General features: G+C 42.0%; 1 protein-coding gene across 2 annotated transcripts in view; it reads left to right on the forward strand.

The window, feature by feature from the left end:
• The window catches only part of NELFA (negative elongation factor complex member A), a 29,761-nt gene that overhangs the window by 1,021 nt on the left and 10,551 nt on the right, over positions 1-18,189 (forward strand). The window lies entirely within an intron of this gene.

Below are 18,189 nucleotides of genomic sequence, written 5' to 3' on the forward strand. Positions count from 1 at the left end.
TGCTGTGGCGTGTCCGCCCTGGCGGACACCCTGGCGGCGGCTCCCCCTCGCCGCGGGCTGCCGGGTGCCGTCCTGCCGAGCGCGCAGCGGTCTCCGTGCACTCGCGGCGCCGCAGCTGGGTTGTGGCCGGCCTTTGGCTGCGGTGAAGGGTGCTGCTGCCGCCGCCACCGTGTGTGTGATGGGGTGTCTGTAAGCGCACATTTCTCTAGGGTGTGCTATCTAGGAGTGGAACTGTGGGGGTCATGGCATTACCCCAAATTGTTTTTCAAAACGGTTATATCAAATTAAACACCTCCAAAACCCGCCAGCCGGGTGGGCGTCTAGAGCTCTTGGAGGGTTTTTGTTTCCAAAGTACCTGCACCCTTTTTGTTTTATTAAGATACAGTTGATATACAACATAATATTAGTTTCAGATGACTAGCATGATTCAACATTTTACAGATTGCCAAGTGATCACTACAGTAAAGTCCAGTTAACATCCGTCACCACATAGAGCTACAAAATTCTTTTTCTTGTGATGAGAACTTTTAAAACTTACTCCTAGCAACTTTTAAATATGCAATACAGTATTACTAACGATAGTCACCATGCAGTACATTATATCCCATGATGTTAAGTGGTTTTAATTTGTACTTGCCTCAGTAACTAACGTGGGTGAATGTCTTTTCATGTGGTATTCACTACTTGATTTTCTTTTTTGTAACTGTCCAAATTTTTTTTTTCATTGCTTGTTAGGATTTTTTAAAAAATAAGTGCAGGAGAGCAGTCCTTTTTCAGTTGTATATGTTACAAATACCTTCCAGTTATGGCTTGATTTGGCTTTCTTCGTGGAATCCTTGACGCCTAGAAGCTCTTAGCTGTGACTAGACCGCTGCGCTCATCTCGCCCGCCCCTCCGGCGGGGCCGAGGGTGTCTCGTCTGGGACCTGCCCTCCTGCCTTAGTGGGGGTGGGGAGCTACCTGTCCTCTTGGCAGAGGAGTACAGCTTCTGCTTTAAAGTTTGACTCCTCAGTCTACCTGGAATTAATAATTGTGTGAAGCTGGGAGTCCAGTTATTTTCCATATGGATGTCCAGTTAGTGCAGCACCATTTAGTGAAACTGTTGTCTTTTCCCATTGATGAGCGCTGTCATTTCCGCTATGGTTTTGTCCTGGCTTCTGTGCTGTTTTTGTTTCCAAAGTACCTGCACCCTTTCAAAGTACCTAGTTCAGGCTATCAGTGTATCGCTGTGCCAGTGACCCGCGGAGCCCTAGCGTTACACGTAATGAGCCTTGGCAGCCAGCAGAGCCGAGCCCCTTGTTCTGCAGGGGTGCGTGTGTTTGGCTATTCTTGGCCCTTTGCGCTTCCATGTGCGCCCCATCTTCACTTCTCAGGTCACACAGACGCAGCATACAGCCAGTGCGGTTGTGATGAAGACTGAGTCGAATTGTTAGTTTATTCTGGGATGAAGTCAATCTTAATAGTATTGAATCTTGTAAGTTGTTAAATACAGGTGTATCTCTCTGTTTAGATCTTTAATATTTGTTACAAAGTTTTATGAGTTTCTCCATAGAGGCATTTCATCTTCTGTCAGATACATTCTTAAGTATTTCGTATTTTTTTCGTGTTGTAGTAATATCTGTTAAAATTTTATTTTCTTTTTAGAATAGTTTGTGAATAGTATCTGTGCTAATTAATGTCTTATAAATTGCAGTAATTTTCCTGTAGACTATTTTTCTGTGTACTTATTGTTTTGTTTCTCTTTCCAATTACCTTTTTTTTTCTTGCCTTACTATACTCAGCAAGGTACATTGTGTTGTTTCTGATCACATAGGGAAAACTTTTAATATTTTGCCAGTAAGTATTGTTTCCTGTTATTTCTGGTAGATACCTTTTATTTGGTTAAGGAAATTCTCTTCTAGTCCTAGATTTTTAAAAATTTATTTAAATTATGAATGAGTTTTGTTAATTCATTCAGCTGTATTTAGATATAATTTACATACCATCCAATTCACTCATTTAAAATTTAGTGGTTTTTAGTATATTCGGAGTTATGTAGCCATCATCCTAGTCAATTTTAGAACATTTTCATCAGCCCAAAAATAAACCCAGTACCCATTAGCATCCCCCACACCCCTGCTCAGCCCCCTAGGCAACCACTTATCTACTTTCTGGGTCTAAGGATTTACCACTTCAGGACAGTCCCTGTAAATGAAATCGAACAATATGTGATCTTTTGTGACTGTCTCACTTAGCGTCATACTTTCAAGGTTCATCCATGTTATAGCATGTGTCAGAATGCTATGCCATTATATTGATAGACCGCATTTTATTCACCGATTATTCATCAGTTGATTGGCATTTGGGTTGTTTCCATTTTTTTTAGGGTTATTGTGAATAATGCTGCTGTGAAGATTCATGACAAGTTTTTTATGGACATATTTTCTATGTGGACATAAGTTTTCACTTCCAGGTATATACTAGGAGAGGAATATACTTGGGTCATATTGGACTCTCTAATATTTTGAGGAACTGACAAAGTTTTCTGCAGGGGCTGCAGCATTTTTACATTTTACACCAGTGATTTTTGAGTACTCCATTTTCTCACATCCTTGCCAACCCTTTATTATCTTTTTGATACAGCCATCCTAGAAGGTGTGAACATGAATGAATTTTGAACTTTAGTAAATGCTTAAAATACCTATTGATATATAGTTTGCCATATCAATAGAATAGCATTAGTTGTACACCAAGCTTGAGTTCCTGAGGTAAGCCTAACTTGGTCATTTTATATTATTAGACTGTATTGTCCTACTATTTTGTATAGGAATTTTGTATCTACGTTCATGAGTGAGATTTACCTCTAATTTTGCTTTCCCAGACTGTCTTTATCAAATCTTAGTATTGAAGTTATGCTACCCTTATAAAAGGTGTTGTAGCATGTCCTCTACTTTTCCTGTTCTTTGGAAAGTTTGTTTAATAATAGAATTGTTTCTTCCTATAATGTTTAGTAGAACTTAGTAATGAAGCCATTTGGGGGACCTAGATTTTCTTTGTCAGAGGATTTTTGAGTAATTTTGTTTTTTATGTTCTTAAATTAAAATAAAGATGTTACATTTTTCTAAGGATTTGGCCATTTCTACTAGAGTTTCAAATTTATTAGCATAAAGTTGTTAATTATATCTGTTTTTAGGCATCAGAAGCATATGCAGTGATGTTCCTTTTTCATTTTTCTTTTTCTTGATCATCATACCAGGTGTTTGTCAGTCTTACAAGACTTTTCAAAGTAACAACTTTTGGCTTTGTTGATATTCTCCATTATGTGTTTGTTTTCTGTTTCATTCATTTTTGCATGTTCATTATTTTCCTCCTACTTTCTTTGTGTTTGTTTTGTTGCTTTTTTCCTAATCTCTTAAGATGGGTGCCAACTTCATTTTTCAGCATTCTTTTCTAAAATATACATGTAAAGGCATAAGTTTTCTCCTGATCACAGCTCTAGCTGACTCCTATAAGTTCTGATAGTATTTTCATGACCCAGTAATAATATTTCTAGTTTCATTGATGATTTCCTCACTGACCCCTGTGTAATTTAGAAATGTTTCTTAATTTCTATACATTGGAAGGGGAAAGTCTTTAGTTATGTTTTTATTAATGATTTCTAGCTGTGCTGTTTGTCAGAGACTATAGTCTATATTATTCCAGTCATTTGAAATTAAAGATTTGCTTAATGGCAAAGTATATGGTCAGTTTTTTGTAAACGTTTTGAGAGTGAACTTGAAAAGCACATTTGTTGTCTGGTTTTGAGATCCATGGCCCAATATGTTTACTAGGCAAGTTGTTTAACCATGTTATGCAGGTCTACACATCAAAAATTTAAAAAAACCTTTTATCAGTGACTGAAAGAAGGGGGCATGTTGATCTCTATTATGATTATTGATTTGTCTATTCCTTATAGTTTAATCAACTTTGTTTTATGTTTTGAGACTGTTATTAGATGCATGCAAGTTTATGCTGTTATAGTTGCCTGGTGAACTGAACCATGGTTTTATATAGTGATCTCTATATCTGGTAATGTTTTGCCCTTAAAGTCTGTTTTTGTTCACCGTTAGGGTAGGTATACCAGCTTTCTGTTTTTTTTTTTTTAAACATGTTTTTGGAATTTTCCCATATTACAAGAAATTATAATAAGGGATTCAGTTAGCTAGATTGCAAAAGGACTAGGCCATTCTGGGAAGTTCACTTTTCTGAAAAGTATTTTTGTTTATTATCTTGGCATTAAAAAAAAATACTTTCCAAACATCCTAATTCGCTTAGCTATCTTAGTTATCTTTTTTTTAGTTATTTAAAGTCTGATAACTTGGGAATATCATTTTGGAGATTAATCTTTTCTAGGTAGAACCATAGCTACAGGAAGCTAGATGACTGACTGGGCTAGATGTGTTCCATGCGGTGTTAGACAGGGTTCTCCAGAGAAACAGGACCACTAGGGTTTATGTGTACTTTACATATCTGTGCATGACGTGTATGATGCATAAACATACACGTACATGTTTATAGGAAGTGGGGCTGGGAGAGAGAGAGATTGGCTTTTATTAAAAGGAATTGGCACAAATGATTATGGAATCTGAGAAGTCCCAACGTCTGCAGTCTGCTTTGGCCTGGGAGACCTAGGAGAGCTGATTAGTAGTTCCAATCTGAAGGCCAGCAGGCTGGAGACCCAAAAAGCTGATATTTCAGGCCAGATCTAAAGAATGGCAAAGACCAGTGTCCCCCCTTGCCCAGTCAGGAAGCTCTGCCTTGTTTAGCCTGTTTGTTCAGGCCTTCAGCTGATTGGATGGGGCCGACCCACATGGGGAAGGGCAATCTGCTTTACTCACTCTACAAATTCAAATGTTGATCTAACCCAGAAATACCCAGAATTATGTTTGACTAGATGTCTGTGGCCCAGTCAGGTTGACACAAATTAACTGTTATATATAGTATCTGCTATAGCTTGTGTTTCTCTTACGAACAAAATAAACAGCAGTTCTTAACTTATACCAGGGAGGAAGAACAGAGTTTTAAACAGTTCAGTATTATAGTTTATTCAGTGAGGAGTACAGAAGAAAGTTAAGGCTCCTGCTCTCTTAAGAATTTATCTGGTAAGTAAGATTGATGTCTTGAAAATGAAGGTAAGTGATTTCAGGAGACAAACACGAGGTGTTTTCCTAACTGCACAGTGTCGTAAAATGTGAAGACTGACATCATGATGGCTTAGCTAAATTTGAAAGGGCTCTGAGGGAATAAAGCCACATTGGCCTTTACACTGGCACTGAAGGAAGATTCAGGGAGGGCAGAAGTGACCGAGGTAGCTGTTTGAATATGTGAAGTCAGCCAACTCGGACGCTTCCGTAGGCAGCCTCAGGGGTCCCAGTAGCCGGTGGCCCGGGTAGCTGTAGATTTATCACCTGAAATGCCAGACCGAGAGGGCCAGCTGCAGAGTGGGCAGGAAGCGCTTTCTCCCGAGGACACCTCGCAGCTGTGAAGTGTCAGGACAAGCCCTGTGGTGACTCTGGCAGTCTTGGTCTCTGAGAAACTGTTGTCTAAAATCACAGCTCTTGGAAATCTGAAGTTGTATCTGTGAGAATGAACTGGCCTGCCTTTGCTCTCAGGACCTAAGACACTCTCCCAGACCTCCGCCATCACAGGGGGCACGACCTGATGCCAGAGCCGGGTCTGCTGTGATGGTCTGTGGCCCGCTGGCCAGGACGTGGCTTCATTGTGTAGTTCTGCAGTTCCCTATGACATGTTTCAGTGCAAAAAATTTTAATGTATCCTACAAAATTTGTTGGGCTTCCTGAAATGGGGATTACCTTTCATTCACTCTAGAATAATCTCAGCAGTTACCTCTTCAAAAACCATTTTTGTCCCTGTTTCTCTTCCCTTCCTCTCTTGAGTCTCCAGTTAGGTGTGTGTGAGCCTTCCCTATGTTTTCTGTGTAGCCTCTTCCCGTCTGTACTGTTTTCCTCTGTTACAGGCTGGATGGGGTATCGTTTGTCATCCCATCCTTTCCTTCCTGCAGAGAGTCTCCTCTTACCTCATCCCCACATCCTACTCCCACTTCCCTCCAAGGTGGCAATTCTTCTGTTTAATATGTATCTTTAAAGATGTATATGCTTTTAGGGTTTTGTTTGTGTTAGGCGTAACTGACATAAACTACCCATACTTAAAAAGTGTACAATGTGATGTGCACACTTGTAAAACTAGTACCATGAAGGTAACAGGCAGTTCACACCGTGTCTCCCCCCAACCCCGTCCCTTTCCCGTTTCCTGTGCTGAGGTAACCACTGAGCAACTTTCTATCACGATTCGTGCATTTCTAGAGTAAGGAACCCTAGGGGCCTTTTCGCCGGGCTTCTTTCAGCATCTTTATTTTGAGACTCACCAGTGTTGTGTGTATTAAGAATGCATGACTCACTGTTGAGGAAAGCACCAAGCCTGCCGCGTGCATGGATGTGCCCTTGTGTAGACTGCTGTCGTTTCCAGGGAGACTCAGGAGGCGGGTGCCAGGTCCTCTGCCAGACTGTTTGAATTTTAGAGAAACTTCCACACTGCTCTGCATGGGGCTTGTATTGTCCCACTTCCCACCAGCAGTAGATGAGGGTTCTGATAGTCCTTGTCAGCACTTGGTAGTTCAAGTCCAGACATTCTAGTGGCTGTCAGTTCGCATTTCCTTGAGCATCTTCTCTTGCCTGTCTTGCCATCCTAGTCTTCTTTGGTAAAGTATCTGTTCAAATCTTTCGGGGTGTGTTTTTAATTGATTTAAATTATGTTATCTTACATAGCTCAATCAGCTTTTTCTTTTTTTTTTTTTTTTTAATTTTAATAATTATTTTTTATTGAAGGGTAGTTGACACACACTATTACATTACATGAGTTTCAAGTGTACAACACAGTGGTAGAACATTTATATACATAATTCTAGGTTCCAGCTATCACCCTACCAGGCTGTTACAATATCTTGACTATATTCCTTATGTTATACCTTACATCCTGGTTACTAATTTATTTTACCATTGGAAGTCTGTCCTTTTTTTTTTTTTTTTTTTTTTGTGAGGGCATCTCTCATATTTCTCAATCAGCTTTTTTAAACAAAGCATACTATTTTCAATACTCACCCGTGTTGCTGTTCATCTGATCCAAGGGTTGGCAAACAGGCCTAGGATCTGTTTGTAAGATCTGTGAGCAAAGAGTATTTTGTACATTATTAAAGGGTTGTTAAAGTATGTCTCATTTCTCTTTGCTTAAGTGGCCCACAAGCCCTAAAACAGTCACTCTCTGGCCCTCCACAGAAAAGTGTGCTGACCCCTGCCCTGCTCTCCTGTGCCCCCACCATTGCTGTCCCTGTGAGTGTCCCTCCCCAGCGCTGGGTAGCAGGCTGCCTCCAGCGTGGCTGCCACAAGTTGTGCTGTGACACGAAGCTTCTAGCCCATAGAATAACATGATTTATTTGAATGACAGAATGTATCTGTTCAAGTGTGACATCGTGTATCCACACGCTGACCTGCAGTGACCGGGGGTGCCTGTACCCCCACCCCACATCCTGGCACGTGGCTTTGCCTCTTTGCTGTTTCTGGAGATCAGATGGTTGGAAAGTGCTACCTTGTGTACATCTGGGGCTCTGTCCTGTGTTCCTTTCCTTCTCAGATTTCCGCTTTGTACATTGCCTGTCATAGCATCTGCCTGTGTCTGTGGTTGCTACCCTTTTGTTGATTTGCAGAGGCTCTTTGTATAATTTGGATATAAAACACTTCTGGCTTTGAACATCACAGATTGTACGTGCCACTCTGTTACCTGCCTGTTAACTTCTTCCATTTGGTTTACTGAACAGAAATCTTAATTTTAATGCCTAGGAGTACATTCTTTGGCTTCTGGTTGTTTTGTTGAAGTCATTAGATGTGCTTCTTGTTTCTCTTCACCTCATAGCCTCCCGCACACAGGTCAAGGAGGCCGCTTCACCTTTCTGTGTCCTGAGCCCAGGTTCCATCCCCACCTGTTCGCTGAGGCGGAACCAGCTGTCCCCCCCACAGACGGCAGTGCCGCGTGTGAGTGTCCGGAAGCCTTTTGGCAAGAACCAGAAGCTCCTCACTTGCATCTGTCTCCTCCTGGAGACACACTAAGAGAGTGGGGAGCATGGCAGAAGGCAGGACCCTTGTGGGAGGTTCTGTTCAGTCTAAAGGTGCCACCTTGGTGTGCCGAGGCCTGGCTGTGCAGGCATCGTTTTCTGCCTGCTCTGGGTGCTGGGAGGGCCACAGCTGTGGCTCTGGCCAGCGTATTGCGGGAGCCTTCCTCGTGGCTCACAGCCAGTGGCCTCCTCGTCTGGTGCTCTCGCCACCAGAGCTCTGAGGCGCCCTTCGCACGCTGCTCCTCCTCACGAGGCACCAGGCATTAGGGGTTCAGCATGTGATTTGAGGGAACATGGGCAGTCCCTAACAGTGGTCTTTTTGTCTTTAACCTTCCTGCCTTTTTTCCCTTAACATCTGTAAAAAACCGTCCATCTGCCTCATGTTGTTGTGCGAGTTCGTGAGGGCCGCTGTAACAAGGGACCGCACGTTGGGTGGCTCCGGCCCCAGCAGTGGGCTGCCTCGCAGCTGCGAGAGGCCAGAAGCCAGGCCGCCTCTCCTCGCCTCCAGCGGCTCGCGCCCTCCGGCTGGCAGGCCATCCCATCCTCAGTTCACGCTGCTATCCTCCCTTGTGTCTCACAGTGTCGCCCCTCCTGCCCCTTTTGCATGATCACCAGTGGTTGGATTAGGACCTGCCCTGATGACCTCATTTGACCTGATCACCTCTGTAAAGGCTCTAATTCCAAATAAGATCAGATTCTGCAGTATTGGGGTTAGGACTCCAACATATCTTTTTGGAGGGGCACAGTTCAACCTATAATGGTAGGTTTTTGTGAATACAAGTGAGTTCTCAGTTTCTTTTGTTTGTGAGCTTCTCTGAGACCAGGTCCTGCGTCTTGCTCGTCCCGGTGTTGCTGATGCCCCCGCGCGGCCCGGCCTCAGTGGGGCCTCAGTGTCTGTGGGATGGATGACTTCCTTGCCTTAGTGTAGCTCTGTCTTGGTGATACCTCCATGTCCGTGCCCTTGCGGTAGCCTCTGTCTGCTGCCTCTCAGCATGTGTGTCGTTTTGTACAGGTGTGCACGATGGCTAGTGAGTAAATTCTTGGATGCGCCAATTAGGTGAAAAGCACAGGTGTTATATATACATCGTGATGAACGTTGCAACCTTTGTAGAGGTCATGACCTTTTAAGTCAGGGTGTGGTCACCTGCTTGGTGGAAAGATCGGCAGCTGTTGCCCCGCGCCAGGCGCTGCCCCTCAGGATGGTGTGCAGGTGGCCACTGTGACCTTACTGACAGAGAGGACAGGCATGGGGGGTGTGCCCACGCTGTCCTGGGGAGCCGTGGCAAGTGCCGGGTTTGGCTCCAGGTGGCTGGACCCGGGAGGCGTCCCGTGAAGAGCCCCGCCACCCTGCCAGCTCCTCCAGAGAGGCTGACAGTGGTCGCCCAGCTGTACCCATCAGTCTTGCTCATCCTGGTATTGCTGACACCTGGAGATTGGATTAGGACCTGCCCTAATGATCTACAGGGAATTATGTCTCATTCTGGTTTTATTTTGTATTTCTCTTAATGTTGAGTGAGGCTCAGTATCCTTTGCATTTTTAAGAGTTTTGAATCATTTTTCTAATGATAACCTTTTTCCTATTGACTTGACGGAAACAACCCAGGTCACAGTACAGCAGCTGGAAATTACAGGGAAAACCGGGTGCACTAACCCCCTGGGCAACAGCTCTGAGACCCCTCACGGAGGCAAACAGTCAACAGTGTGTGTGTGTGTGTGTGTGTGTGTGTGTGTGTGTGTGTGTGTGTGTGTGTGTGTGTGTGTGTGTGTGTGTGTGTGTGTGTGTGTGTGTGTGTGTGTGTGTGTGTGTGTGTGTGTGTGTGTGTGTGTGTGTGTGTGTTGTGTGTGTAATTGTCTGTGGTAGGAGTTGCAGGTATTTTTTTCCCCAGTTTGTCATTAAAAAATTTTTCATTTGTAGGGTTTGGAGTTCGTGTTTTTCCATGCAAGAAAACGTGTGTAGTAAAAGCCAGATTCTTTTCTTTTATGGTCCTTGGTTTAGAATCATACTTCCAAGGCCTTTCTCACTTAACAATCATAAGATAAAGGTTTCTATGGTTTCTTCTAGTAGTTTCATGGCCTTATTTTTCAAATTGAAATCTGATCTATATATAAAGTTTATTTGGGAATAAAGTGAGATTTAGGGAAGGCATCTAATCATAAGCACTTATAGTACATCTTAACATTTGGCAAAATTAGTCTCTTGTCCTTTTAAAAAATATTTTTTTTCTCCTAAGAGAAATGTTCTTAAACAATCTTATAAGAAGTTTAGGGGAGCCAACATGGCGGCGTGAGTAGGACAGTGGGAATCTCCTCCCAAAAACATGTATACTTTTGAAAATACAACAAACACAACTAGCCCTAAAAGAGAGACCAGAAGACGCAGGACAGTGGCCAGACTGCAGCTACACCAGCGAGAACCCAGCGACTGGTGAAAGGGGTAAGATACAAGCCCCGGCCCGGCGGGAGCCGAGCGCCCCTCCCCCCAGCTCCCGGCGGGAGAACAATAGGCAGAGCGGGAGGGAGACGGAGCCCAGGGCTGCCGAACACCCAGCCCCCACCATCCGGGCCAGAGTGCAGACACAGTACGTGCCCAGGGGGCCCTGGATACTGGGAGAACAGGGAGTAAGACCTCTGAGCGGGTGCTGAAGCTGATGCCCCTGTGACAAAGAAAAGCGGGGGCTTTTTGAAAGTCTTAAAGGGACAGGGACTTAACAGCTTGACGGAAACAACCCAGGTCACAGTACAGCAGCTGGAAATTACAGGGAAAACCGGGTGCACTAACCCCCTGGGCAACAGCTCTGAGACCCCTCACGGAGGCAAACAGTCAAGCAGCCCCCCCATCCATTACCCCACCGGGCGCTCCGAAAGCAGAGAAGCAGCCTGAGACAAATTCCGCCCACAGAAAGGGAAATTTCTCCCTCCCGGCCAGGCAAGACACAAAGACCCACTCTACACGCAATTACCCAACACAAGCCACTAGGGGTCGCAGTTGCCCCAGTAAAGAAAGGCCAGTAGTAAGTGAAAATTTTGGCCCTCCCAGCTGACAGTCAATAGCACCTGTCAACATGAAAAGGCAAAAAAATATGATCCAGACAAGACTAACCCAGACCGCTTCGGCATCTGCTACATCTTCCCCTGAGAAGGAACCTGGGGAGATAGATTTAGCCAGTCTACCTGAAAAAGAATTCAAAACAAAAGTCATAACCATGCTGATGGACTTGCAGAGAAATATGCAAGAACTAAGGAAGGAGAATTCAGAAATAAAACAAGCTCTGGAAGGACTTCAAAACAGAATGGACGAGATGCAAGAGACCATTAATGGACTAGAAAACAGAGAACAGGAACGCAGAGAAGCTGATGCAGAGAGAGATAAAAGGATCTCCAGGAATGAAAGAATTTTAAGAGAGCTGAGTGATCAATATAAAAGAAATAATATAAGAATCATAGGCATTCCAGAAGAAGTAGAGAGAGAAAAGGGGATAGAAAATGTCTTTGAAGAAATAATTGCTGAAAATTTCCCCAAACTAGGGGAAGAAATGGCCTCTCAGACCACAGAGGTACACAGAACTCCCATGACAAGGGATCCAAGGAGGGCAACACCAAGACACAGAATAATTAAAATGGCAAAGATCAAAGACAAGGACAAAGTATTACAAGCAGCCAGAGAGAAAAAAAAGGTTACCTACAAAGGAAAACCCATCAGGCTATCATCAGACTTCTCAACAGAAACCCTACAGGCCAGAAGAGAATGGCATGATATACTTAATGCAATGAAACAGAAGGGCCTCGAACCAAGACTACTGTATCCAGCACGAATATCATTTAAATATGAAGGAGGGATTAAACAATTCCCAGACAAGCAAAAGTTGAGGGAATTTGCCTCCCACAAACCACCTCTACAGGGCATCCTACAGGGACTGCTCTAGATGGGAGCACTCCTAAAAAGAGCACACAACAAAACACCCAACATATGAAGAAGGGAGGAGGAGGAATAAGAAGGGAGAGAAACAAAGAATCATCAGATTGTGTTTATAATAGCTCAACAAGCGAGTTAAGTTAGACAGTAAGACAGTAAAGAAGCTAACCCTAAACCTTTGGTAACCACAAACTCAAAGCCTGCAATGGCAATAAATTCATACCTTTCAATAATCACCCTAAATGTAAATGGACTGAATGCACCAATCAAAAGACACAGAGTAATAGAATGGATAAAAAAGCAAGATCCATCCATATGCTGCTTACAAGAGACTCACCTCAAACCCAAAGACGCGCACAGACTTAAAGTCAAGGGATGGAAAAAGATATTTCAAGCAAACAACAGAGAGAAGAAAGCAGGTGTTGCAATTCTGGTATCAGACAAAACAGACTTCAAAGTAAAGAAAGTAACAAAAGACAAAGAAGGACATTACATAATGATAAAGGGCTCAGTCCATCAAGAGGATATAACCATTATAAATATATATGCACCCAATACAGGAGCACCAACATACCTGAAACAAATATTAACAGAACTAAAGGAGGAAATAGAATGCAATGCATTCATTCTAGGAGACTTCAACACACCACTCACTCCAAAGGACAGATCCACCAGACAGAAAATAAGTAAGGACACAGAGGCACTGAACAACACACTAGAACAGATGGACCTAATAGACATCTACAGAACTCTACATCCAAAAGCAACAGGATACACGTTCTTCTCAAGTGCACATGGAACATTCTCCAGAATAGACCACATACTAGGACACAAAAAGAGCCTCAGTAAATTCCAAAAGATTGAAATCCTACCAACCAACTTTTCAGACCACAAAGGCATTAAACTAGAAATAAACTGTTCAAAGAAAGCAAAAAGGCTCACAAACACATGGAGGCTAAACAACACGCTCCTAAATAATCAATGGATCAATGACCAAATCAAAATGGAGATCCAGCAATATATGGAAACAAATGACAACAACAACACTAAGCCCCAACTTCTGTGGGACACAGCAAAAGCAGTCTTAAGAGGAAAGTATATAGCACTCCAAGCATATTTTAAAAAGGAAGAGCAATCCCAAATGAACGGTCTAATGTCACAACTATCAAAATTGGAAAAAGAAGAACAAATGAGGCCTAAGGTCAGCAGAAGGAGGGACATAATAAAGATCAGAGAAGAAATAAATAAAATTGAGAAGAATAAAACAATAGCAAAAATCAATGAAACCAAGAGCTGGTTCTTCGAGAAAATAAACAAAATAGATAAGCCTCTAGCCAGACTTATTAAGAGGAAAAGAGAGTCAACACAAATCAACAGTATCAGAAATGAGAAAGGAAAAATCACAACAGATCCCGCAGAAATACAAAGAATTATTAGAGACTACTATGAAAACCTATATGCTAACAAGCTGGGAAACCTAGGAGAAATGGACAACTTCCTAGAAAAATACAACCTTCCAAGACTGACCCAAAAAGAAACAGAAAATCTAAACAGACCAATTACCAGCAACGAAATTGAAGCGGTAATCAAAAAACTACCAAAGAACAAAACCCCCGGGCCAGATGGATTTACCTCGGAATTTTATCAGACATACAGGGAAGACATAATACCCATTCTCCTTAAAGTTTTCCAAGAAATAGAAGAGGAGGGGATACTCCCAAACTCATTCTATGAAGCTAACATCACCCTAATACCAAAACCAGGCAAAGACACCACCAAAAAAGAAAACTACAGACCAATATCCCTGATGAACGTAGACGCAAAAATACTCAACAAAATTTTAGCAAACCGAATTCAAAAATACATCAAAACCATCGTACACCATGACCAAGTGGGATTCATCCCAGGGATGCAAGGATGGCACAACATTCGAAAGTCCATCAATATCATCCACCACATCAACAAAAAGAAAGACAAAAACCACATGATCATCTCCATAGATGCTGAAAAAGCATTTGACAAAGTTCAACATCCATTCATGATAAAAACTCTCAGCAAAATGGGAATAGAGGGCAAGTACCTCAACATAATAAAGGCCATCTATGAAAAACCCACAGCCAACATTATATTGAATAGCGAGAAGCTGAAAGCATTTCCGCTGAGATCGGGAACTAGACAGGGATGCCCACTCTCCCCACTGTTATTTAACATTGTACTAGAGGTCCTAGCCACGGCAATCAGACAAAACAAAAAAATACAAGGAATCCAGATTGGCAAAGAAGAAGTCAAACTGTCACTATTTGCAGATGACATGATACTGTACATAAAAAACCCTAAAGACTCCACCCCAGAACTACTAGAACTGATATCGGAATACAGCAAAGTTGCAGGATACAAAATCAACACACAGAAATCTGTGGCTTTCCTATATACCAACAATGAACCAACAGAAAGAGAAATCAGGAAAACAACTCCATTCACAATTGCATCAAAAAAAATAAAATACCTAGGAATAAACCTAACCAAAGAAGTGAAAGACTTATATTCTGAAAACTACAAGTCACTCTTAAAAGAAATTAAAGGGGACACTAACAGATGGAAACGCATCCCATGCTCATGGCTAGGAAGAATTAATATCGTCAAAATGGCCATCCTGCCCAAAGCAATATACAGATTTGATGCAATCCCTATGAAACTACCAGCAACATTCTTCAATGAACTGGATCAAATAATTCAAAAATTCATATGGAACCACCAAAGACCCCGAATAGCCAAAGCAATCCTGAGAAAGAAGAATAAAGTAGGGGGGATCTCACTCCCCAACTTCAAGCTCTACTATAAAGCCATAGTAATCAAGACAATTTGGTACTGGCACAAGAGCAGAGCCACAGACCAATGGAACAGACTAGAGAATCCAGACATTAACTCAGACATATATGGTCAATTAATATTTGATAAAGGAGCCATGGACATACAATGGCGAAATGACAGTCTCTTCAACAGATGGTGCTGGCAAAACTGGACAGCTACATGTAGGAGAATGAAACTGGACCATCATCTAACCCCATATACAAAAGTAAACTCAAAATGGATCAAAGACCTGAATGTAAGTCATGAAACCATTAAACTCTTGGAAGAAAACATAGGCACAAACCTCTTAGACATAAACATGAGTGACCTCTTCTTGAACATATCTCCCCGGGCAAGGAAAACAACAGCAAAAATGAACAAGTGGGACTATATTAAGCTGAAAAGCTTCTGTACAGCAAAAGACACCATCAATAGAACAAAAAGAAACCCTACAGTATGGGAGAATATCTTTGAAAATGACACATCCGATAAAGGCTTGACGTCCAGAATATATAAAGAGCTCACATGCCTCAACAAACAAAAAACAAATAACCCAATTAAAAAATGGGCAAAGGAACTGAACAGACGGTTCTCCAAAAAAGAAATACAGATGGCCAACAGACACATGAAAAGATGCTCCACATCGCTAATTATCAGAGAAATGCAAATTAAAACTACAATGAGGTATCACCTCACACCAGTAAGGATGGCTGCCATCCAAAAGACAAACAACAACAAATGTTGGCGAGGCTGTGGAGAAAGGGGAACCCTCCTACACTGCTGGTGGGAATGTAAGTTAGTTCAACCATTGTGGAAAGCAGTATGGAGGTACATCAAAATGCTCAAAACAGACCTACCATTTGACCCAGGAATTGCACTCCTAGGAATTTACCCTAAGAATGCAGCAATCAAGTATGAGAAAGATCAGTGCACCCCTATGTTTATCGCAGCACTATTTACAATAGCCAAGAATTGGAAGCAACCTAAATGTCCATCGATAGATGAATGGATAAAGAAGGTGTGGTACATATACACAATGGAATACTACTCAGCCATAAGAAAAGGGCAAATCCAACCATTTGCAGCAACATGGATGGAGCTGGAGGGTATTTTGCTCAGTGAAACAAGCCAAGCAGAGAAAGAGAAATACCAAATGATTTCACTCATCTGTGGAGTATAAGAACAAAGGAAAAACTGAAGGAACAAAACAGCAGCAGAATCACAGAACTCAAGAATGGACTAACAGGTACCAAAGGGAAAGGGACTGGGGAGGATGGGTGGGTAGGGAGGGATAAGGGGGGGAGAAGTAGGGGGGTATTAAGATTAGCATCCATAGCGGGGTGGAAGAAAGGGGAGGGCTGTACAACACAGAGAAGACAAGTAGTGATTCTACAACAGGTTGCTACGCTGATGGACAGTGACTGTAAAGGAGTATATAGGGGGGACCTGGTATAGGGGAGAGCCTAGTAAACAAAGTATTCGTCATGTAAGTGTAGATTAATGATTAAAAAAAAAAAATGCAGTTCCTATGTGGTGACCTCTAATGAGTTCTACACAATGATATAAAGGACATATAAAAGTGTAGGCAAAGGGTCTGTTTGTGTTTATACAGAGGATCAAAGCCTAATTTGGCTACCCCGGAAATGAACTAAGAAACGATATGAAAGAGAACTTCCAACATCAGCACTCTCGGGAAGACTCATGCCAGAAGATGATCATCAAAAAACCCCAACAAAGATCCACGCACTGCTACAGCTGTAGATGCACTCATCCCACCAGCTCCTGGACTTGCCATGGGAATGAAGGAGATATCTAAGCTGGCCTGTGCATACAGTAAAACAACAAATTTGACTGGATCTATACTGTTGGAACTCAACCAAGAATTAGGAGAAGTGCAAATTGTAGCGCTCCAAAATCTTACAACTACAGACTATTTACTGTTAAAAGAACATATGGGATGTGAACAGTGCCCAGGAATGGGTTGTTTTAATTTGTCTGATTTTTCTCAAACTATTCAAATTCAGTTAGATAATAACCATCATATCATTGATAAGTTTTCACAAATGCCTAGGGTGCCTAACTGGTTTTCTTGGTTTCACTGGAGATGGCTGGTAATTACAGGTATGCTTTGGTTATGTAACTATACTCCTATTATGTTAATGTGTGTGCGCAATTTAAGTAGTAGCTTAAAATCTATACATGCTGAAGTTACTCTACAAGAAGATATGTCAAAGAAATAATCAATCTTCCCATGTTTTCTCCCGCCTGCTACTTCTATAGCTTTTCTTCTTCCTTCCTAATTACAACGAATTCTTAAATAGAATTCGTGCCTCATATCAAATTTACCGAGTATCATAACTCCTCCAAGTGGTAAAGATACCTCAAGACAAATGCTGGGCATAGAAGCCACAGGGCATAAATATGCAAAGAAATAAAAAGCTAACCATTTCAAACAATAAGGCTTCTCTCTCACTTACCAACTTAACATTTCCCTGTATGGCCCCGGAAGATGACTGGTTAGCCAGAGACGGGTAAGATTCCTCAAGGGAGGAACAACCTAAGACAGGCACAGTCGCAGGGGGGCCATCAGGTGAGAAATTGGGGATCAACAGAGGTGAGGCTTAGAACCTCACCCCCCCTGTTCTGAGAGAAATCTTCTGCATACGTGGATGTTTTATTGCCCTTGTCTAGCTTGGATTAACACATAGTCTACAGGCACACACCTGATCATCTACATTTGCTCTCTTACAACACTAAACTATGTTTTCTACCTTTATGTTGTATCTACCTACCACTTCAGCATCTTATTAAAAATAATAGAGAAATGTGGTATCCACATATAAATCAAGTATAAAAACCAAATGTGTATTCATATTTGAACTGACTGTTTATAGTTCATAATGCATGAGCAAAACCAAAAGTTTCTGTGATGACTGCCCTTGTACTGTTCACCATGTAACTTATTCACTATGTAAGAATTTGTTCTCCATGTAAGAACTTGTTCGTTATGCTTCAGAAGATTGGAGACTGACGAAAATTAGGCTTGGGGTGGATTAATGATTGTGCATTGAGCATTGACTCCCCTATACAGAATTTTATTGTTGTTAACAACCATTTGATCAATAAATATGAGAGATGCCCTAACAACAACAACCAAGAAAAAGTACACACTTCCAATTGTAAAATAAATAAGCAACCGGGATGTAATGTATAGCATAAGGAATATAGTCAAAATATTGTAACAACTTGGTATGGTGATAGCTGGTACTTAGAATTATCATGTA

This window comes from Manis pentadactyla, chromosome 5 (genome assembly GCF_030020395.1).
Source record: "Manis pentadactyla isolate mManPen7 chromosome 5, mManPen7.hap1, whole genome shotgun sequence".
Lineage (NCBI taxonomy): Eukaryota > Metazoa > Chordata > Mammalia > Pholidota > Manidae > Manis > Manis pentadactyla.